Raw genomic sequence first — 24,197 nt, forward strand, 5'->3', positions numbered from 1 at the left:
TGGTGCTGCTGGTGGAGCTCCTGTTGCAGGGAGAGGACGTGGTCGATCTGTGCCAGCTACACGCTCAAGTGAAACCCCTTTCTCAGGTGCGAGTAGGCGCGACAAAACCTGCAGCGCTATTTGGTTGGGCCTAATGCTGCTCTACGAATTGTGAGGCCTGAACAAGTACAGGCGATAGTAAATTGGGTTGCTGACAGTGGATCCAGTTCCTTCACATTGTCTCCCACCCAGTCTCCTGCTGAAAGACCACAGTTGGCACCTGCAGCCGATGTCCATCAGTCTTTCACCTCAACCCCTTGCAAATCAGCCAAGCAGTCTAAGCCCCAAGTCATGCGGCAGGCTCTTCTGCTTTTTGATGACTCTGTTACCAGGGTTTCCCAGGGCCATCCACCTAGCCCTCCCCCAGAAGTGGAAGAGATTGAGTGCACTGATGCCCAAGCACTTATCTTTCAAGATGAGTACATGGGAGGACCATCGCAGCATGTCTCGGATGATGACGAAACACAGGTGCCAACTGCTGGGGCTTTCGAAAGTGTGCAGACCGACAAGGAAGGCAGGGGGGAAGACTGGGTGGAAGATGATGTGGAGGACGATGAGGTCCTCGACCCCACATGGAATCAAGGTCATGGGAATCACCTATGTAGTTCGGAGGAAGAGGCGGTGGTCGCACAGAGCCACCAGCACAGCAGAAGAGGGAGCAGGGTGCAAAAGCGGAGCGGCCGTCCTCTGGACAGTACGCCTCCTACTGCCCACCACAGCAAGGGACCGAACACACCAAAGCCAGCTCCAAGGAGTTCCCTGGCGTGGCAGTTCTTCAGACAATGTGCTGACGACAAGACACAAGAGGTATGCACGCTGTGCAATCAGAGCCTGAAGCGAGGCATAAACGTTCTCAACCTGAGTACAACCTGCATGACCAGGCATCTAAGTGCAAAGCACGAGCTGCAGTGGAGTAGACTCCTCAAAAACCAAGAAAGGTCTCTGGCTCCTCCTGCTTCCTCTTCTGCTGCAGTCTCGGCCTCTTCATCCACCTCTGGAGTGACAGTGCCACCTGCCACCCTGCAAACAGAGGATCTGCCAGCAACACCAACACCTGGGTCACCAAGCATCTCCAGAATGTCCCACGGAAGCGTTAAGCTCTCCATCTCCCAAACATTGGAGAGGAAAAGGAAGTACCCCCTACCTTCCCGCGATCCCTGGCCCTGAATGCCAGCATTTCTAAATTACTTGCCTTTGAAATGCTGTCATTCCGTCTGGTGGAGACGGATAGTTTTAAAGGCCTTATGGTGGTGGCTTTCCCACAGTACGTCGTGCCCAGCCGCCACTACTTTTCAAGGCAAGCCATCCCTACCCTGCACAACAAAGTAGGGTACAAAATCAGGTGTGCACTACGCAACGCCATCTGTGGCAATGTGCACCTGACTACGGATACGTGGACTAGTAAGCACGGTCAGGGCCATTATATCTCCATAACAGCACACTGGGTAAATGCAGTGGTGGCTGGGCCTGAGGCGGATAGCAGTTTGGCGCATGTCCTTTCACCACCGAGGATTGCAGGGCACTTCAGTTTGCCTCCTGTTGCTTTCTCCTCCTACTCTGCTTCCTCATCCTCTACCAGCTCCTCATCCGGTCAGCGTAACACCTTCACCACCAACTTCAGCACAGCCAGGGGTAAACGACAGCAGGCAGTTTTAAAACTTATCTGTTTGGGGGACAAACCCCACACCGCGCAGGAGCTGTGGACGGGCCTTGAACAACAGACCGATGAGTGGTTTGTGCCAGTCAGCCTCAAGCACGGCCTGGTGGTGTGCGATAATGGGCGAAATCATGTAGCAGCTCTGGGACTAGCTGGTTTGACCCACATCCCTTGCCTGGCGCATGTGCTGAATTTGGTGGTGCAGAGATTCCTTTAAAATTTCCCTGATATGTCAGATCTGTTGCATAAAGTGCGGGCCGTCTGTGCGCGCTTTTGGCGTTCTCACCCTGCTGCTGCTCGCCTGTCAGCGCTGCAGCGTAACTTCGTCTTTTCCGCTCACCGCCTCATATGCGACGTGCCCACAAGGTGGCAAGACTGTGTGAGCACCAGCAGGCGATAGTGGAGTTTCAGCTGCAGCACGCACGGGTGAGTCACTCGGCGGAAAAGCACCACTTCACCACCAATGACTGGGCCTCCATGCGAGACCTGTGTTCCTTGTTGCGCTGTTTCTAGTACTCCACCAACATGGTCAAGCCAAGGTTGCAGCCAGCTACCGCAACAGGAGTTCCCTCCTGCTCCTGGCCCCCTTACTGCAGCCAGGCCGCATCCATGGGCAATATGGTGTCTTTCACATTGTTATCATCCCTTTCCGCTTCTCTTGCTCAGACTCTTCCTCCACTCTATCATCAGCCATCGATAGTGGTATGCATGGCCTATAAACAACTGTACACACCCAGCAATCCGCTGGTGGGCAAGGTTAATTTCGACCTAGGCAAGTTGCTGGCAGATAAGTCTTTGCTGTACCATTTAGTCAAGTATGCTGCCTTTAGGGAGCTAATGCCTTGCACATAAATAGGTACACTGGCTAGCGCAAGGTGCTGGCAATGTCCAGGAGACTGTCCAAGCATTTCAGCTATTCTTAAGTGGTGATTTCCCTCCTAGACTTGCAGCAAGAGAATGGCCTGTGGCTACACTGGTTAATCTGCGAAGTTCTAACAAGTATCTGTACAAGCAGCGGGAATCCGTGAGCAATTTTGTCATGCTCAAGACCGTCTCAGCAGCAGGGAACATTTGTTGTTTTGAGGTTAGGCAGTGGCAGCTCATCCGAGACGCCTGTTGGGTACTGAAGCCAGGAGACTCATGCTGCAGTGGAAGACAGCTGCCACCACCATCATGCCACTGCAGCGGCCTGCCTACCACTATGTTCTGTATGGCCACTGCTGCCATCATGCTACTGGTTCGGCCAGTCGACCATCCTGTTTCGTACGACTGCTGCTGCCAGCATCAATGCCCCTGCTGCTGCCTAACTACCATCATGTTCTATACTGCTGCAGCTTCTGCCTGCATCATGCTACTGCTGACCTTCCTGCCACTGCTGTTGCCTGAGTACCATCATGTTGTGTAATGCTGCTACTGCCTTCATCAAGCCGCTGCTCTCATCATGTCACTGTTGCTGCCTGCCTATCATCATGTTCCACAAGACTGCTTCTGCCTCCATCATACTGCTGCCTACCTGCCAACATGTACCATATGGCTGCTACTGCCGCCACCACCTCAGCTGCTGCTCCTTGCTGCTAAATCCCCCATTGCCACTAATATTAACTCTTCACATCTGCCACTACTACCACTACCAACACTGCTACCTTGACTACTGTTACTACTACTACCCTTACACAGCCAACCTACTACCTTGCACGTTCCATGCTATGCTGCTTCTACTGCTGCTAATATTGCAGCCATGCTCCTCCGATACCCTTCCCTTTCCCCATCCACACTGCACTGCTGCTGCCCCCAATTAAAAGGGAGAATTTTTCTAGGCTCGGTCACAACTAGACCCTTTTTCTTCTGACAATTTACCTTTGTGCATGTCATATTGGCAGCCCTTCTGACACTAAAAAGGTACTAGAGGGTGTTATATACCAATTTCCAAGGCAATTAGAGCCAATTTAGAACTTTTTAAAAAATTGGGCGAACCTGAACCAAACCTCAAATAGTTAGCTCATCTCTTATGTGTGAGTAGAGATAAACCCCCCAGTCATCCGCTCTGATCATCCTAGTTCCGTCCCCACCGCTTCTAGACCTATCCATCAGGTAATAGGCATAACGTAATCCAATGATCGATTCACTGATGTGCAGAATTTACCTAATGATCAATGTCACTTATTTACAATCTTTTTGTGTTAAGGATAAAAATTGAAAGCAAATTATTTATTGCTACTAGGTTTCAATATTTTATGAAAGAGGAATGATCACCATTCTGTATGTTATGACATCCTGTCATTATTACAATAAAGAGACACAGTAATTGCCAGACGGCTGATATAATTCAAACATCAACAATTTTCTTAACATGTCATTATTGTAGCAAATATCTAATTCCACATTAATGTTGTTGTCGTTTATGGCAAGCATAACATCCAAATGTGGGATAAATCAAACGCATTATACCCTTTTAATCATTTATCAACTTCCAGTCCTATAAGTAACATTTCTGCACTATATATGGAATAAATACTGTGAAGCTTCCATATGTTTACAGACTGGGAAAAAGCCCAAACGTGCAAAGTTGATAAAAATGTAAAGGGGTATTTCGGTTTTGCAGTGTTCTGCCCTTTCTTGTGTGCCCTGTAGATTTGATGTCAGCAATGATGTCGGATCTTAGGGTGGAGTTTTTCCATCAACTTTCCTTCAACTTGAAATGTATATGTTTGAATCAATCAATATGTTTGAGATGGGAGGGGAAGAGGATGCAAAGAGACCTGATTCTTCCGATATTCCCTGAGAGTCTTGTATAGGGATGTTAACATAGGGTGTGTGACACAAATAGGAATTACTGTACGCTTATACAATGCAGTTAGATTAAATGCTGGTATTATTAATTTATTTATTTTTACGCACTTATATAGTGTTTATATATTCCGCAGCGCTTTACAGACATTATCATCCAACTGTCCCCAATGGGGCTCACAATCTAAGGTCCCTATAAGTATGTCTCTGGAGTGTGGGAGGAAACCAGGGCGGTGATGGTCAGTTTGCAGTGTTCGCCAGCGAACACATGCGGGCTGCCATCTTTAGTAAGGTAGACTCACCCGTCCGGCGTTGCACAGGTAAGCCCTTACCTGTCCCGGGAGCCGGTCTAAAATCAAATGCCGGGAGCAGGCAGTTCCAAGAACAGCCGCCGGGGCCCTTCATCGGCTGTTCTCAGAACTACCTGCTCCCGATGACTGCATTTGTTTTCAGACCGGCTCACGGCACAGGCACAGGTAAGGGCTTACCTGTGCATCGCCGGACGGGTGAGTCTACCTTACTAAAGATGGCAGCCCGCATAAGTTCATCACTGAACCAGAGTACCTGGAGGAAGCCCACGCAAATACAGGGAGAACATACAAACTCCATGCAGATGTTGTCCTTGGTCAGATTCAAACCTAGGACCCCAGCGCTGCAAGGCACCAGTGCTAACCACTGAGCCACCGTGTTGCCCATTCATTTATGCATTTATTTATTGTTTGTAACCAGAAACACTTTAATTGGTTATTGCATCTCAATCAACCCCTTTTACAATTAAAGCTAGCTAAATAATAAGCTGATCACCAGTGGTTCAGATGAGTTACAGTATAATAGCTTTCCTCTGGTGTGGTCTTTATCAGTGGATCTTGTTTCTGGCTCATAAATTGATTTCCCATGTAAATGACAGTGCATCAACAGCAGGAGTAAAAGGAAAAACCATGGCACTCCAACTTCTTAAGACAATTCTGTGTTTATTCAGCACGCTGGGTGAGAAATAAACACAGAATTGTCTTGAGAAGTTGGAGTGCCGCGGTTTTTCCTTTTACTCCTGCATCTTGGGGATCTTAGCAGGCCAGGATCCGACACCGCAGGCACCGCCACTGAATAGACTTACTCAGACACCTCAGCAGGTAGTGCTGTCTTACCTCTTTATTTGCGGTACATCAAAGGCAATCATGTTCACATTTTAACCATGCTGACATCATGTAAAACTATGCTCACCTAAAACTACAGAGTGAAATATCTTATATTTCCCCCCCATATAGCCTCATTACATCAAGGAACATCCATTTACAGGGGATGTAATGTCTAGGGGTAGCTATGCTCGGCACATGGCGGTACTCGGCCGAGTACCGCATGTGCTTGAACGCCATGCTCGAGTCTCCTCCCCGCACGTTTCACCGCTGCTAAGCAGCCAATAAACGTGCAGGTAAGTACTGCCATCACTGTAATGTCAGTAGCCATGTTGGCTACTGGCATTACAGTGATTGGCTGGCCGAACACGTCATCGGGTGCTATATAGCACCCGATGACGTGGGTTCGGCTCATTGCGAGTCAGGGAGAGCTGCGCTTAGGAAGGGACAGATAGGGAGATTGTGATCGCAATATAGTCCAGTAAATAACGTTTCAAAGACCCAAAAGTCCTTTTAAGAACTATTATGTGTGGTGGCAGCAATTTTATTGTGCAAAGTAGTATTCGATTTTTTATTTTTTTTTATACTTTGCGAAATAGCGATTCTTTTGCTATATAGAAGGTGTCTGCAGTGACTTGTGACATCTGTGCAGCAATACCCTCTGTTTGTCAGGGACAGAGATAGGAAGAATATTAGTGAAAACACAAAAAAAAAAAAAATTGCCCATAATCTATCCACATTTTTGCTGTCAACGGTGTAATCCGTGAATGGGGTTGCAAAAGATAGAAGTCGACTCACACCAAACAGGCCCGCAACTGTTACACCGAGCACCCCTATGCGTAAATATACCTTGCCAAGGGGTAGGAGTTTCGCAGTATGGCACTTTTTTGATGAAAGTGCAGACGATAAAAGATTGGTAGTTTGCAACCTGTGCCTTACTAAAATGAGCCGGGCGTGAACACTAGGAATCTCACCACCACCACCATGATCCGCCACATGGCATCCAAGCACCCTAGGAAGTGGGCCGAATGCCTGGGTCCACAATCTGGGTCACACCACTGCTTCCTCTTCCCCTGTGTTGTGCACTGCTGGCCAATCCCCTGTCGAAGGCACAGGCCCGGATGCCCCTCGCCCTGCACCTGGACCGTCGCATGAACCATCAGTAACAACATCCACTTCCCTGTCCCAGCACCGCGTCCAAATGTCTATAACACAGTCATTTGAACGCAAGCACAAATACCCACCCACCCACAGGCCATAGCAATAAATGCACAACTTTCGAAATTACTGGCCCTTAAAATGTTGCCATTTAGGCTTGTGGACAATGAGGCCTTCCGCAGCCTGATCTTGGCGGCCGTCGCTCGGTACGCAGTCCCCAGCCGCCACTATTTTTCATGGGATATCGGGCGCTACGTCCATCATGGTCTCCGCCAGCAGCTATGTTACTGGCTCCAACCCCCACTTCTCCTCCGCCGCCGCCTCCTCCTCTACTTCCACCTCCAGCAGCAGTCAGCCATCAGTCGCTAGCTGGAAGCAGTGCAGCACTGCTGTGGGACTAGACAGAGCTGTGGCTCTTGCCACTCAACCTACAACCAACCAGGCATGGTTGTGTCTGACAATGGCAGTAACTTGGTGGCGGCTTTGGAGCTCGGCAACCTGACACACATCCCATGCTTAGCCCACATCTTAAACTTAGTGGTTCAGCGGTTTATCAAAACCTACCCCAATTTGCCAGAGCTACTAGTTAAGGCGCGCCGCGTGTGTGCCCATTTCTGCAAGTCGTCCACAGCTTTAGCCGGTCTGTCAATGCTGCAGGAGCGATAGCGGCTTCCAGCTCACCGACTGTTGTGCGACGTGAGCACGCGCTGGAACTCTACGTTCCACATGTTGGCCAGGCTTTGTAAGCAGCAGAGGGCAGTTGTGGAATACCAGCTGCAACATGTTCGTCGCATTTAAAAAAAAATTTGCCAGTCTTATATATTTTATTTATAGAAACATAGAATGTGTCGGCAGATAAGAACCATTTGGCCCATCTAGTCTGCCCAATATACTGAGTACTATGGATAGCCCCTGGCCCTATCTTATATGAAGGATGGCCTTATGCCTATCCCATGCATGCTTAAACTCTTTCACTGTATTTGCAGCTACCACTTCTGCAGGAAGGCTATTCCATGCATCCACTACTCTCTCAGTAAAGTAATACTTCCTGATATTACTTTTAAACCTTTGCCCCTCTAATTTAAAACTATGTCCTCTTGTAGCAGTTTTTCTTCTTTTAAATATTCTCTCCTCTTTTACCTTGTTGATTCCCTTTATGTATTTAAAAGTTTCTATCATATCCCCTCTGTCTCGTCTTTCTTCCAAGCTATACATGTTAAGGTCCTTTAATCTTTCCTGGTAAGTTTTATCCTGCAATCCATGTACCAGTTTAGTAGCTCTTCTCTGAACTCTCTCCAAAGTATCAATATCCTTCTGGAGATATGGTCTCCAGTACTGAGCACAATACTCCAAATGAGGTCTCACTAGTGCTCTGTAGAGCGGCATGAGCACCTCCCTCTTTCTACTAGTAATGCCTCTCCCTATACACCCAAGCATTCTGCTAGCATTTCCTGCTGCTCTATGACATTGTCTGTCTACCTTTAAGTCTTCTGAAATAATGACCCCTAAATCCCTTTCCTCAGATACTGAGGTTAGGACTGTATCACCGATTTTATATTCTGCTCTTGGGTTTTTACGCCCCAGGTGCATTATTTTGCACTTATCCACATTAAATTTTAGTTGCCAGATTTTTGACCATTCCTCTAGTTTTCCTAAATCCTTTTCCATTTGGTGTATCCCTCCAGGAACATCAACCCTGTTACAAATCTTTGTGTCATCAGCAAAAAGACACACCTTACCATCGAGGCCTTCTGCAATTTCGCTGATAAAGATATTAAACAATATGGGTCCCAGAACAGATCCCTGAGGTACCCCACTGGTAACAAGACCATGGTCTGGATATACTCCATTGACTACAACCCTCTGTTGCCTGTCCCTCAGCCACTGCCTAATCCATTCAACAATATGGGAGTCCAAGCCCAAAGACTGCAATTTATTGATAAGCCTTCTGTGTGGGACAGTATCGAAAGCCTTACTGAAGTCTAGATAAGCAATGTCTACTGCTCCTCCGCCATCTATTGTTTTAGTCACCCAATCAAAAAAATCTATAAGATTAGTTAGATTAGACATGATCTCCCTGAAGTAAACCCATGCTGTTTTTCATCTTTCAATCCATGGGATTTTAGATGTTCCACAATCCTCTCCTTAAGTATGGTTTCCATTAATTTCCCCACTATTGATGTCAGGCTTACTGGCCTATAATTGCCCGATTCCTCCCTACTACATTTCTTGTGAATCGGCACAACATTTGCTAATTTCCAATCTTCTAGGACGACTCCTGTTGCCAGTGATTGGTGAAATAAATCTGTTAATGGTTTTGCTAGTTCACCGCTGAGCTCTTTTAATAGCTTTGGGTGTATCCCATCAGGCCCCTGTGACTTATTTGTATTGATTTTAGACAGCTGACTTAGAACCTCTTCCTCTGTAAAGACACATGCATCAAAAGATTCATTAGTCTTCTTTCCTAACTGAGGTCCTTTTCCTTCATTTTCCTTTGTAAAGACTGAACAGAAGTATTCATTGAGGCAGTCAGCTAGTTCTTTATCTTCTTCCATATACCTTCCTTCTTTTGTTTTTAATTTTGTAATTCCTTGTTTTAGTTTCCTTTTTTCATTTATGTATCTGAAGAATGCCTTATCACCTTTTTTTTCCCTGACTGAGCTAATTTTTCTTCTGCCTGTGCTTTAGAAGCTCTTATAACTTGTTTGGCCTCTCTGCCTAATCTTGTAAATTAGCCTGTCATCCTCGTTTTTTTTTTTTTTTTATAATTCCTAAATGCTATCTTTTTGTTTTTAATGATTTTGGCCACTTCTGCTGAATACCACAGTGGTCTCTTCCTTTTTTTGCTTTTACTGACAAGCCTAATACAATTTTCTGTTGCCTTCAATAGTGCCTCTTTTAAGTAGTCCCATTTCTCCTGGACTCCAATGAAACTGTTCCAATCTGATAGGGACTCGTATACCACTAATCTAATTTTAGAAAAGTCAGTTTTTCTAAAATCTAAAACTTTTGTTTTTGTGTGGTGTGACTCAGTCACTGTACTTATAGTAAACCACACTGACTGGTGATCACTAGATCCCAAGCTTTCCCCTACAGTAATATCATATACCAAATTCCCATTTGTGAATACTAAATCTAAAATGGCCTCCTTCCGGGTTGGCTCCTCAACTACTTGCTGTAGAGATAATCCCAGTAGGGAATTTAGAATATCTGTACTCCTGGCAGAACTAGCTATTTTGGTTTTCCAGTTTACATCAGGAAGATTGAAGTCTCCCATAATGATAACTTCCCCCTTCAATGTCATTTTAGCTATTTCCTCAACTATTAGATCATCTAATTCTTTGACTTGGCTAGGTGGTCTATATATCACACCTACTCGAGTTACCTTATGATTATCAAGCTGCAAGGTAACCCAAACTGACTCTAAATTGTTCTCGCTAACTTGTGCCAAATTAGATTTTATGCTGTCTTTCACATACAGGGCCACCCCTCCCCCTTCTTGCCTTCTCTGTCTTTCCTGTATAGAGATAACCCTGGTATTGATATATCCCAGTCATTACTCCCCTTGAACCACGACTCAGTAACAGCCACTACATCTATATTCTCAGATGCCATTATAGCCTCAAGTTCATTGATCTTATTCCCTAAACTGCGAGCATTTGTAGATAAGAATCTGAGCTTGTCATTTCTTAACCTTTGTGCTACTGGCATCTTCTGGCATTGTTCCGGGGGGCAGTCGGACTGCTGGATTATCACTCTTTTGCCCCCCTTTCCTAGTTTAAATGCTCCTTAGCAAATACTTGGAACTGTTCACCGAGGACATTCGTTCCTTTGAGAGAAAGATGCAAACCATCTTTCTTGTACAGTTCTTTTCCATTCCAACAAGAGCTAACATGAGACACAAAGCCAAACCCTTGGTTCCGACACCATTCACCAAGCCATACATTGAATTCCTTAATGCGCATCTTCCTGTCATGCTGAAGGTTATGCCATTATTATACCTGTCTTATTAAAAGCATTGCATATTACTGCAAGACAATGGTTAGTCATTCAGAACGGTCTATTCCCTGTGAGTCTTTTGAGGAATGAAAGGGATGAGTATTATGGATCGAGGGAACCATAGGAGATAATTGTAGGATATCTGTTCCTGGTATATATTGACGCTTCCCCTTTATCCTTAAGATGTGTGTCCTAGGTTTGGTGGTAAATACAATTCATTGATAGCGGTACCGCATGCGTTTCCTATGCGGCATGACCTGTATCACATATTGTTGCGTAATTTGCACTATTTTCCTCCATTCCTATTATATATTTATAATTTTATTGATTTTATTTTATATTACATAAAATATGTGGGTTTTATTCAAACTATGCAATTTTACAATATGGATCCACTATGTTTCAAGGCTTGAGAATACATACGCTAATGTAGAGATTCCATTCCGGAGTTTCAACAATGCAGAATAAATTAGAGCATTATGGGAACACCAGCCCCTTTATAAGAGTGTGGAAGCGCTCACTCAGTTGGCCACTGAGGAAGAGGTACAGCACCTCGAAACGCATCTGGCGTAAGGAGTGAGCACATGTCTCATTTATCCAGCAGAGATAATATTATCACATAAAGAAAGAATCGGTGACATTCGGATCCGGGGAAAGCTGTCCCTTACCAGTGACATCACTTTAGCCTCATTCAGTCTCCAGAGCAACCAGGTCACTTGGGAAACTACGTAGATATTCAGCACACCACGTGGGACGCCGCTGGTGTGCGGCCGCCTGGAATCAGTGCTGCTACAATCCAGTGAAGAAGGGTAAGACCCAGCTCCCAACAGGAGTTTGTTCGATTTTTGTGCTCGATAGATGTATATTTACAAGGCACCGCTGTTGTGGCCATTCTGAAGTTGTTATAAGTGACTGCTCATGGATATAACATTAGTACGTACCAGACTATGCCTGGAGTTTGAATCTTAGCAGCGGGCCAGCTATTGATGATACGGTCCTCTACAGCGTAAAAGCTACCTGCATATAGTGCATTGGCAGGTTTAATTCACTATCAGGCTGACATTCACCTATGCTGGACAACTTTGGGAGCAGTTTTATACTGGACAAAGAGACGGAACATTTGCTTTATAGTGATATATAGCCAGTATATGATATATAGTGGTCTTGGTTGTTAGGGCGCCTATGTTATATGTTATATACATTGTTGCCATTTTTTAGTATTTATTTTTTGTGTGTGTTTTAATAAATTACATCCACTGGGTAGATTTAGTACTGCCATTTGAGTATGCCCCTATATATTTAATATTGATAAAGGCATTAGTTGAAGGTGCTTGGATAGCGGATAGAAAGGCCTCACCTTCCAACAGAGTCCCAGAGTCACTGAACACTGACCGGATAGGGATTGTTGAGTGGCGAAGTGGGAGAGGTATACATTGTTTCAATTCATTAGAGGCTAGATCTAATACATCCCTAATTTGCACAATGGGAGAGGGGATAGGAATACCATAATTGGAGTCCTGGAACCATTTCCATGTCTCCAAGGTAGCCTTAACCGTTGGACCGGCTTTTAGATCCCCTGAAGGGAAGTTCTGAGTGTCCATCAAAAGACCCTTAAATGAGTGATTCGAGTGGGAGGTTTCCATCCCCACCCACGATCTGTGGGGAGGTTGTCCAAACCAGTCAAGGGCTCTTGTCAGGAGAATAGCTCTGTTATATAAAAGCGGGTGGGGAAGTCCAATACCTCCGAAAGCTCTGGGTCTCTGGAGAACTGCTATGGAAATCCTAGATTTTTTTCGGTTCCAAACAAAGGATCTGATTAGTTTTGAGAGGAAGTTGTAGTATTCTTTTGGGATGGGGATGGGGAGAACCTGTTGCAGGTAATTGAGTCTGGGGAGGACTAAGGAAATAACCATATTTTTGCGGCCAAACCAGGAGAGTGTTGGGGAGTGTAAATTGGTCAATTGGTCCTGCATAGACTTAAGGAGGGGGATGTAATTGAGTGTGAAAAGTTTGTTTATATCCTAAGGTATTTTGACCCCTATATATGTGAGAAAGGGAGCTTCCCAGTTGAAAGGGGATGTTTTGGCCAGTTTTTGTTTAACAGAAGGTCTAAGACCTACTGGGAGGACATTGGATTTATTCAGATTGATTTTGAAGTTTGATAGAGGGCTAAAAACTTCTAAAATGTTATAGACAATGGGCAGGGAGGTTTCAGGGTTGGTTGTGATTATCATAAGATCATCTGCAAAAGCAGCGACCTTATGATCCTGTCCCCCCAGATTAATGCCTTTTATTTTGTTCTCTTGGCGGATAGTTTGAAGTAAGGGTTCCATAATTAATACAAAGATAAGGGGGGAGAGGGGACAGCCCTGCCTAGTTCCATTCCTAACAACAAAAGAAGGGGAAAGGGAATTGTTCACGATAACTGATGCTGAGGCATTTAAGTATATTGAAAGGATTGCCATAATGTAAGCTGAAGGGAATCCAAATTTTTCTAGTGTGAGGGTCATAAAGTCCCATTTCACCCTATAAAATGCTTTCTCAGCATCAGTGCTGAGAAGAACAAGGGGGAGGGAATATTTTCTAGCATGGAACAAGGCATTAATTAATCTGGCAGAGTTATCTTTACCCTCTCTTCCAGCCACAAACCCCGTCTGGTCTCTGTGGATGAGCAGCGGGAGGAGTGGGGAAAGACGGTTAGCCATCACTTTGGCTAAAAGCTTCAGATCTTAGTTCAAAAGAGATATGGGGCGGTAATTCGCACATTGAGTTGGGTCTTTCCCTTCTTTGGGGATGATCGTAATATGTGCCTTAGTCATGTCTGGGGACAGGGGAGTGCATTGTAGTGATAAATTGCACATTTTTAGGAGGTGTGGGACCAGAGATCCACTAAAAGTACGGTAGTATAAGGCTGGCAGACCATCTGGGCCAGGAGCTTTGTTTTTAGGAAGGTTTTTTATAGCTAAGGCCAATTCTTCAGATGTGAATGGGGAACTTAGTGCCTTCTTTTGGGATTCTTCTAGCTTAGGAAGAAGGATGTTTTGGAGGAACTGTTCAATTGGATGACAGGTAGAGGATCTGCGTCCCTTTCTTTCTGGGGGATGTTGTAAAGGGCCTTACAATATTCTTGGAATAGCTGGGCTATTTATTTTGTTGTTAGGGCAAGGCTCCCGTCTGGCCTGGTTATTTTGTTGATATAGTTATGTGCTCTTCTCTCTTTGATCCTATTCATCATGAATTTGGAGGCCTTGTCCCCGTGTGCGAAAAATAAGTATTGTGAATGTAAGATGAAGAAGCCTGACTAATAAAACTGGTGAACTGGAATTAGTGATGTGTGAGGAGGACTATGACATAGTGGGAATAACTGAGACATGGCTGGATGATAGCTATGACTGGGCAGTTAATGTACAAGGTTACAGTCTGTTTAGAAAGGATCGTCAAAACCGGAGAGGGGGAGGGGTCTGCCTTTATATAAAGTCCTGTCTAAAGCCCACAGTCCGAGAAGATATAAGTGAGGGACATGAACATGTGGAGTCACTATGGGTAGAGATACATGGAGCTAAAAACAACAATAAATTACTAATAGGAGTTTACTATAAACCACCTAATATACCAGAGTCCACAGAAAATCTACTACTAAACGAGATAGACGAGGCGGCAAATCATAATGAGGTGGTTATTATGGGGGACTTCAACTACCCAGATATAGACTGGGAAACTGAAACTTGTATATCTCATAAGGGAAACAGGTTCATGGCTATAACCAAAGACAATTACCTCTCCCAACTGGTTCAGGACCCGACTAGAGGGACGGCCATACTGGACTTAGTACTAACCAATAGACCTGACAGAACAACAGACGTGCAGGTCGGGGGACACCTGGGAAATAGTGACCATAAAGTAATAACCTTCCAATTATCATTCAAAAGAGCGTTTCTACAGGGAGGAACAAAAATACCAAACTTCAAAAAAGCTAAATTTAGCCAACTAAGAGAGGCCATAGGCCAAACTAACTGGGACAAAGTCCTCACAAATACAGACACAAAATGGGATATCTTTAAAAACATCCTAAAAACTCATTGTCAGAGGTACATACCGTATGGTAATAAAAGGTTAAGGAACAAAAAGAAACCAATGTGGATAAATAGAACTGTAAAGAAAGCAATAAATGACAAAAAGAAAGCATATAAAACACTAAAACAGGAGGGTTGCACGGAAGCACTGAAAAACTATAAGGAAAAAAATAGAACATGTAAAAAACAAATAAAAGCGGCCAAACTAGAGACCGAGAGATTAATTGCCAAAGAGAGTAAAACCAACCCTAAAATGTTCTTCAATTATATAAATGTTAAAAAGTATAAAGCTGAAGGTGTTGGCCCTTTAAAGAGTAATGAGGGGGGAGTCGCAGAGAGCGACGAGGAGAAAGCAAAGCTGTTAAATATTTTTTTCTCCAATGTATTCACTGAGGAAAATAAATTGTCAGATGACATGCAGAATGCAAAAATAAATTCCCCATTAAAAGTGTCCTGTCTGACCCAGGAAGAAGTACATCAGCGGCTTAAAAAGATTAAAATAGACAAATCGCCAGGACCTAGCCAGACCCTTATTTCTGATATTTGCAGACTCTATACTGACAGGGAATGTCCCACAGGATTGGCGCGTGGCATATGTGGTGCCAATATTCAAAAAGGGGCCAAAAACAGAGCCTGGAAACTATAGGCCGGTAAGTTTAACATCTGTTGTGGGTAAACTGTTTGAAGGTTTTCTGAGAGATGCTATATTAGAGCATCTCAACGGAAATGAGCAAATAACGCCATATCAGCATGGCTTCGTGAGGGATCGGTCATGTCAAACTAATTTAATCAGTTTCTATGAGGAGGTAAGTTCTAGACTTGACAGCGGCGAATCAATGGATGTCGTATATCTGGACTTCTCCAAAGCATTTGACACTGTACCACATAAAAGGTTAGTATATAAAATGAGAATGCTCGGACTGGGAGAAAACATCTGTATGTGGGTAAGTAACTGGCTGAGTGATAGAAAACAGAGGGTGGTTATTAACGGTACACATTCAGATTGGGTCACTGTCACTAGTGGGGTACCTCAGGGGTCAGTATTGGGCCCTATTCTCTTCAATATATTTATTAATGATCTTGTAGAAGGCTTGCATAGTAAAGTATCAATTTTCGCAGATGACACTAAACTGTGTAAAGTAATTTACACTGAAGAGGACAGTATACTACTACAGAGGGATCTGGATAGATTGGAGGCTTGGGCAGATAAGTGGCAGATGAGGTTTAATACTGATAAATGTAAGGTTATGCACATGGGAAGGAAAAATGCAAGTCACCCGTACATACTAAATGGTAAAACACTCAGTAACACTGACATGGAAAAGGATCTAGGAATTTTAATAAACAGCAAACTAAACAGCAAAAACCAGTGTCAGGCAGCTGCTGCCAAGGCCAACAAGATAATGGGTTGCATCAAAAGGGGCATAGATTCCCGTGATATGAACATAGTCCTACCACTTTACAAATCGCTAGTCAGACCACACATGGAGTACTGTGTACAGTTCTGGGCTCCTGTAAACAAGGCAGACATAGCAGAGCTAGAGAGGGTTCAGAGGAGGGCAACTAAAGTAATAACTGGAATGGGGCAACTACAGTACCCTGAAAGATTATCAAAATTAGGGTTATTCACTTTAGAAAAAAGACGACTGAGGGGAGATCTAATTAATATGTATAAATATATCAGGGGTCAGTACAGAGATCTATCCCATCAGCTATTTATCCCCAGGACTGTGACTGTGACGAGGGGACATCCTCTGCGTCTGGAGGAAAGAAGGTTTGTACACAAACATAGAAGAGGATTCTTTACGGTAAGAGCAGTGAGACTATGGAACTCTCTGCCTGAGGAGGTGGTGATGGTGAGTACAATAAAGGAATTCAAGAGGGGCCTGGATGTGTTTCTAGAGCGTAATAATATTACAGGCTATAGCTACTAGAGAGGGGTCGTTGATCCAGGGAGTTATTCTGATTGGAGTCGGGAAGAAATTTTTTATTCCCCTAAAGTGGTGAAAATTGGCTTCTACCTCACAGGGTTTTTTGCCTTCCTCTGGATCAACTTGCAGGATAACAGGCCGAACTGGATGGACAAATGTCTTTTTTCGGCCTTATGTACTATGTTACTATGTTACTATGTAACTTAGCTGATTGTGTGTTTAGGTAATTTTTTAATTCAGCCCGGAGACTACAAAGTCGGGATAACTGGGCATCTTGGAGGGATTTTTTGTGGAGGGTTTCTATTTTTTGGATTTCTGATAGCAAATAGTCTAAGTGTGCTTTCCTTTTCCTTTTAAGTATTGAACCTGCGTTGATAAACTGTCCTCTCATGTAAGCTCTATGGGTATCCCAGACCACATGGGGGGAGGTATCTGGGAGGGCATTCATGGTGAAAAATTCCTCCATGGATTCCTGTAACTTAAGTATCTGCTCCCTTGAGGATATTAACTGCTCATTAAGTCTCCAGCTACTAGATCTGGGGGACATTTGAGTGGTAGATATGGATGCCATAACTGGAGAATGGTCAGAAAGGAGGATTGATTCAATCCAGGCTTTGTTGCATGGTGAGAGGTGTTCTTTAGAAATCAAAATATGGTCCAGTCTGTGGTTAGAGCTATGAACATGTGAGAAGAATGTATAGTCTCTGGATTTTGGGTTGAGGACTCTCCAAACCTCTATAAGGTGTTGGTTGTGGAGCTGTTTTTAATAGCGTTTAATGCTTTGTGAGATAGGGTTGATTTATGGGAAGTTGAATCCATCTGAGGGTCCAATGTCACATTAAAGTCCCCTCTTTAAAAGTGTCTATTATTAGGGTGATACTCTCAAACCAGTTTCGTTGGTTGGTGTTGGGGGCATAAATATTAATGAATGTATAGACCTGGTTGGATATATGTCCCTTGAGTAAAATATAGCATCCATCTGGATCCTGTATATGAGAGCAGTACTGGAAAGGCACATCCCCTCTAAATCCTACACTAACGCCTCTTGAGGCTGCTGAATTTGAACCACAATGAAACCAGAGTGGATATTTGGAATGGGATAAGTTTGGATAGTGGTTAAATTTTAAATGTGTTTCCTGCAATAACAGGATAGAGCAATTGTTTTTTTTCCAGGATTGAAAGGATTTGGCATCTTTTGGATGGGACGTTAAAACCCTTGACATTATATGAGGCTATGGTTAAATCTGCCATCATAATTTGATAAAAGGGAAGGGGTCAGCCCTCCAGAAGCTGCTCTCATCATCAACATAAGCAATTTCAGTCGGATGTGTCTCAGTATTGCTATCAGCAAGACATCTACTTGCAGTACAAACAGTATAAAACAGTTTCAACTTAGAATAACAAAACCACATTACCATTACTATTAGCAACAATAGGATGTGGTGCATAGTATTAAGGTTGTAGTGATAAAGTGTAGATCACTTGGTAAAGATAGATAATAAGTAGAGTTGAGCGGACACCTGGATGTTTGGGTTCGACGAGTTCGGCCGAACTTGAAAAAAAAGTTCGAGTTCGGGACCCGAACTTGACCCCGAACCCGAACCCCATTGAAGTCAATGGGGACCCGAACTTTTGGGCACAAAAATGGCTCTAAAATAGTCCTGGAAAGGGCTAGAGGGCTGCAAAAGGCATCAAAATGTGCTTAAGAGCATGGCAACTGTTCTGCAAACAAATGTGGATAGGGAAATGACTTAAAATAACATAAAATACTGAAAAATTTAAAATAAAAATCTTGATCTAGGAGTAGGAGGTTGAGGAGGCGGTGGATGGGTGGATGTGGCGGTGAAGGAGGATAGGTAGCCAACACTGATTTGTGTTATTTTTAATTTTTAAATTGGGGTATCCCCCAAAATATTGGGACATATAACAAAATAAAACAAAGAATAAGTGCACTTGAGTACAAGAATGGATGGTTGAGGTTGGTATAAATGTCTATTCTGCACAAGGTACGGACAAGTCCTGTGGGATCCATGCCTGGTTCATTTTAATAAATGTAAACTTATCCACATTGGCTGCGGCCTGTGATAAGGCTCTCTGCCGTGCTAAACACACGTTCACACTATACACCAGCTGCAGGGCAGGTCAGCACCTCCAAGGCTGACAAAGCTTTTCCACATGTCGGCCATGCTAACCCTGCCTTCTGAGGTGTTGGCGGTGCCCCAGCTGCGTTGGCGACCTCTTCCTCATCCTCTGCCTTCGCCTTGTGCTTTTACTGTGCCCCCGCTGTCAGGTGGGAATGCCACCAGCAACGCGTCTACCAGCGTGCACTTGTACTCGTGCATCTTACGATCACGCTCCAGTGACGGAATTAAGGGCGGTACATTGTCCTTGTAACGGGGATCCAGCAGCGTGGCCACCCAGTAATTAGCACAAGTTAAAATGTAGGCAACTCTGCGGAGACACTGCAGCATATAATCGCTCATGTGCGCAAGGCTGCCCAGAAGCAGCGAAAATCTGTCCTCTGTGGGAGGTGTATCGTCTGTGTCCTCTGTATCCCCCCATCCACGCACCAGTGATGGTCATGAGCTGGTCTGGGTGCCACCCTGCTGTGAACATGGTTCCTCCTCCTCCATCTCCTCATCCTCCACCTCCTCATCCTCCAGAACTGTGCCCTGGCTGGACAATTGTGTACCTTGGGTTTGTGGGTGCAGGAACCCACCCTCGGAGCCACTTGGGAATGACTGTCCGGAAACCCTATGAAATGATCCCTCTTCCTCCTCTTCCATCATCGTCATGAGCGTTTTTTCAAGGAGGCATAGAAGTGGGATAGTAACGCTGAAAAGGGCATTATCGGCACTGGCCATGATGGCGGAGTACTCGAAACAGCGCAACAAGGAACACAGGTCTCGCATGGAGGCCCAGTCATTGGTGGTGAAGTGGTGCTGTTCCGCCGAGCCACTCACCCGTGCGTGCTGCAGCTGAAACTCCACTATCGCCTGCTGCTGCTCGCAGTCTGGCCAGCATGTGCAAGATGGAGTTCCACCTTGTGGGCACGTCGCATATGAGGCGGTGAGCGGGAAGGCCGAAGTTACGTTGCATCGCTGACAGGCGAGAAGCAGCATGGTGAGAACGCCGAAAGCGCGCACAGAGGGCCTGCACTTTATGCAGCAGCTCTGACATGTCGGGGTAATTTTTAAGGAGTCTCTGCACCACCAAATTCAGCACATGCGCCAGGCAAGGGATGTGCGTCAAACCGGCTAGTCCCAGAGCTGCTACGAGATTTTGCCCATTATCGCACACCACCAGGCCGGGCTTGAGGCTGACTGGCACAAACCACTCATCGGTCTGTTGTTTAAGGCCCGTCCACAGCTCCTGCGCGGTGTGGGGTTTGTCCCCCAAACAGATACGTTGTAAAACTGCCTGCTGTCGTTTACCCCTGGCTGTGCTGAAGTTGGTGGTGAAGGTGTTACGCTGACTGAATGACGAGCTGGTAGAGGATGAGGAAGCAGAGTAGGAGGAGGAAGCAACACGAGGCAAACTGAAGCGCCCTGCAATCCTCGGTGGTGGAAGGACATGCGCCAGACTGCTATCCGCCTCAGGCCCAGCCGCCACTGCATTTACCCAGTGTGCTGTTATGGAGATATAACGGCCCTGACCGTGCTTACTGGTCCACGTATCCGTATTCAGGTGCACCTTGCCACAGATGGCGTTGCACAGTGCACACCTTATTTTGTCCCCTACTTGGTTGTAAAGGGAAGGGATGGCTTGCCTTGAAAAGTAGTGGCGGCTGCGCATGACTTACTGTGGGACAGCCACTGCCATAAAACCTTTAAAAATATCCGTCTCCACCAGATAGAATGACAGCATTTCAAAGGCAAGTAATTTAGAAATGCTGGCATTCAGGGCTAGGGATCACGGGTGGGTAGGGGGGTACTTCCTCTTCCTCTTCCTCTCCAGCGTTTGGGATATGGAGAGCTGAACGCTTCTGTGGGACATTGTGGAGATGCTTGGTGACCCAGGTGTTGGTGTTGCTGGCAGATCCTCTGTTTGAGGGGTGCCAGGTGGCACTGTCACTCCAGAGGTGGATGAAGAGGCCGCGACTGCCGCAGAAGAGAAAGCAGGAGGAGCCAGAGACCTTTCTTGGTTTTTGAGGTGTCTACTCCACTGCAGCTCATGCTTTGCACTTAAATACCTGGTCATGCAGGTTGTGCTCAGGTTGAGAATGTTTATTCCTCACTTCAGGCTCTGATTGCACAGCGTGCAAACCTCTTGTGTCTTGTCGTCAGCACATTGTCTGAAGAACTGCCACGCCAGGGAACTCCTTGGAGCTGGCTTTGGTGTGCTCGGTCCCTTGCTGCGGTGGGCAGTAGGAGGCGTACTGTCTAGAGGACGGCCACTCCGCTTTTGCACCCTGCTCCCTCTTCTGCTGTGCTGGTGGCTCTGGCCTCTTCCTCCGAACTACATCGGTCACTCGCATCACCTTGATTTCATGTGGGGTTGAGGACCTCATCGTCCTCCACATCATCTTCCACCCAGTCTTCACCCCTGACTTCCTTGTCGGTCTGCACGCTTTCGAAAGCCCCAGCAGTTGGCACCTGTGTTTCGTCATCATCCGAGACGTGCTGCGATGGTCCTCCCATGTACTCATCTTGAAAAATAAGTGGTTGGGCATCGGTGCACTCAATCTCTTCCACTTCTGGGGCAGGTCTAGGTGGATTGCCCTGGGAACCCCTACTAACAGAGTCATCAAAAAGCAGAAGAGACTGCTGCATGACTTGGGGCTCAGACTGCTTAAATGATTTGCAAGGGGTGAGGTGAAAGACTGATGGACATCGGCTGCAGGTGCCAACTGTGGTCTTTCAGCAGGAGACTGGGTGGGAGACAATGTGAAGAAACTGGATCCACTGTCAGCAACCCAATCTATTATCGCCTGTACTTGTTCAGGCCTCACCATTCGTAGAGCAGCATTAGGCCCGACCAAATACCGCTGCAGGTTTTGTCGCATACTCGCACCTGAGGAAGGGGTTTCACTTGTGCGTGTAGCTGCTACAGATCGACCACATCCTCTCCCTGCAACAGGAGATCCACCAGCAGCACTACGATCTGGGCCACGTCCCTTATTTGACGCTCTCCTCATATTTTTTGAATTTAAGATCTTGCCCTAAATGGGTGTTTAATTAATAGTAAAAAACGACAGTATGTAAAGGGTGTATCTCACACAGCCTGAACCAGACTAGGCCTCAATTAAAGATTTCTTTGCACAAAATGGCTGTATTTCAAATGGCTGTATTTCAAATGCCTGATTCAAACCCCTGTATGTGGGGGTGGGTGGGGGGGTGGTATCTCACACGGTCTGAACCAGTGTAGGCCTGAAGTAAATATATCTTTCCACAAAAAGGATGTATTTCAAATGGCTAATTCAAGCCCCTGTATGTAGAGGTAGTATCTCAGAGGGCCTGAACCTCTGTAGGCCTGAAGTAAATATATATTTGCACAAAGGCTATATTTCAAATGGCTGTATTTCAAAAGCCTAATTCAAACCCCTGTATGTAGAGGTGGTATCTCACAGGGCCTGAACCTCTGTAGGCCTGAATTCAATATTGGTGCACCAAATGGCAGTATTTAAAATCTCTGAATGTAACCCAAATGTATTAAGGGTGTATCTCACAATGACATCTGCATCAAAGGCTGCCAACTAAATTTTTGGAGCCCAAACGACTGTTTATTTAACAACTGAATTTGACAGCAGTATATAAGCCTGTAATTTCACACGTGCTGATGCTGCAAGGCCTGAAAATAGTGTTTTTTGTCAAATAAGTGTGTTTTTCAAACCCAAGAAAATGATGGGTGTATTTCTAGCTTAAATTGCATACTGACTAATACAGATGTTGTAGATTGCCCAAAAAGTCTTTTTTTGCTAACAGAATATGAATGCTGTATATATTTAACTTGAATTTAACACTTGCAGATCTGGCAAATACTGTCTTTTGAAAAAAAATGTGTGTTTTTTATCCCCAGAAAATGATAGGTGTATTTCTAGCTTAAATTGCACACTGACTAATACAGATGTTGTAGATTGCCCAAAAAGTCTTTTTTTGCTAACAGAATATGAATGCTGTATATATTAAACTTGAATTTAACACTTGCATGTCTGGCAAATACTGTTTTTTGAAGAAAAAAAAGTGTTTTTCAAACCCCAGAAAATGATGGGTGTATTTCTACCTTAAATTGCACACTGACTAATCCAGATGTTGTAGTTTGCCCCCAAAAAATGGTTATTTGCAAAGTCCCAAAAGCTCAGATGCAGTGCTGGTGCACTGAGCATGCATAAAATGGCCGCCGCCACCCACCTAACTAACAGAATTCTAAAAGTTTGTATTTTTGGTCAATGAGCTCAGGGCAGGGTAAAACGATAGTGCCCTGCACCCACACAACTATTTGTCTGTAGATCGCCGAGTTAGATTCTCTCCTATGCTCTCCCTGAAATCACAAGTCCAGCAGCATCCTCTTCCTACACTTGTAACAGCAGAGTGACGTGCAGCGCTACGTGACCCAAGCTTATATAGAGCCTGGGTCACATGCTGCTCTGGCCAATCACAGCCATGCCATTAGTAGGCATGGCTGTGATGGCCTCTTGGGGCAAGTAGTATGACGCTTGTTGATTGGCTGCTGTGCAGGCTTTCAAAAAGTGCCAAGAAAGCGCCGAACACCGAACACAAACTTTTACGAAAATGTTCGGGTTCAGGTCCGGGGTTCAAAAATCCTAAAGTTCGGTACGAACCCGAACTTAACAATTCGGGTTCTCTCAACCCTAATAATAAGTAATCAGTGGGGGAGAGAAAGAAAAATATGTTTTGGTGCCCCTTTTTTTTTTTTTGAGATACTGGACAGGTGAGACCAGAGGGGGCTGAGGACTGAGGGAGAAAAGAAAGATAATAGGACATAGGATAGGGAGGAGAAAGAGGGAGACAGCAATTGACATTGCTTAAATTAGCCCAAGGCTGATTGATCACCTAGATGATAAGTTCTTAATCTCTTAGCAGCAGCCTTTTTGGAGTAGATTTCTGCGCTCCTCTTCTTCCTCTTTGATGCTTAGGGGTGAGCTGTTTGTCCCAAGATTCGGAAGGAGGAAGGGCTGGCAGTCCCATCAGGTCCTGAACCGGATCCCAGTCCTGGATGTCAAGTGGGCCGATGTTCAGATAGTCATAGACTGTATCCAGATCCAGATGAGATGTAATGGACACTCTGTGACCCTCAAATACAAAGGTGAGGCCAAATGGGAATGTCCATCTGTAGGGAATTTTCCTTCCCCTGAGCCAATCTGTTAGGGGCTTGAGGGCTCTCCTTTTCTTAAGAGTGGTTTGAGCAAGGTCCTGGAAGACCAGAATATCATGGCCGTCCCATTTAACAGCTTGTATGT

This window comes from Bufo bufo, chromosome 3 (assembly GCF_905171765.1).
Source record: "Bufo bufo chromosome 3, aBufBuf1.1, whole genome shotgun sequence".
NCBI lineage: Eukaryota > Metazoa > Chordata > Amphibia > Anura > Bufonidae > Bufo > Bufo bufo.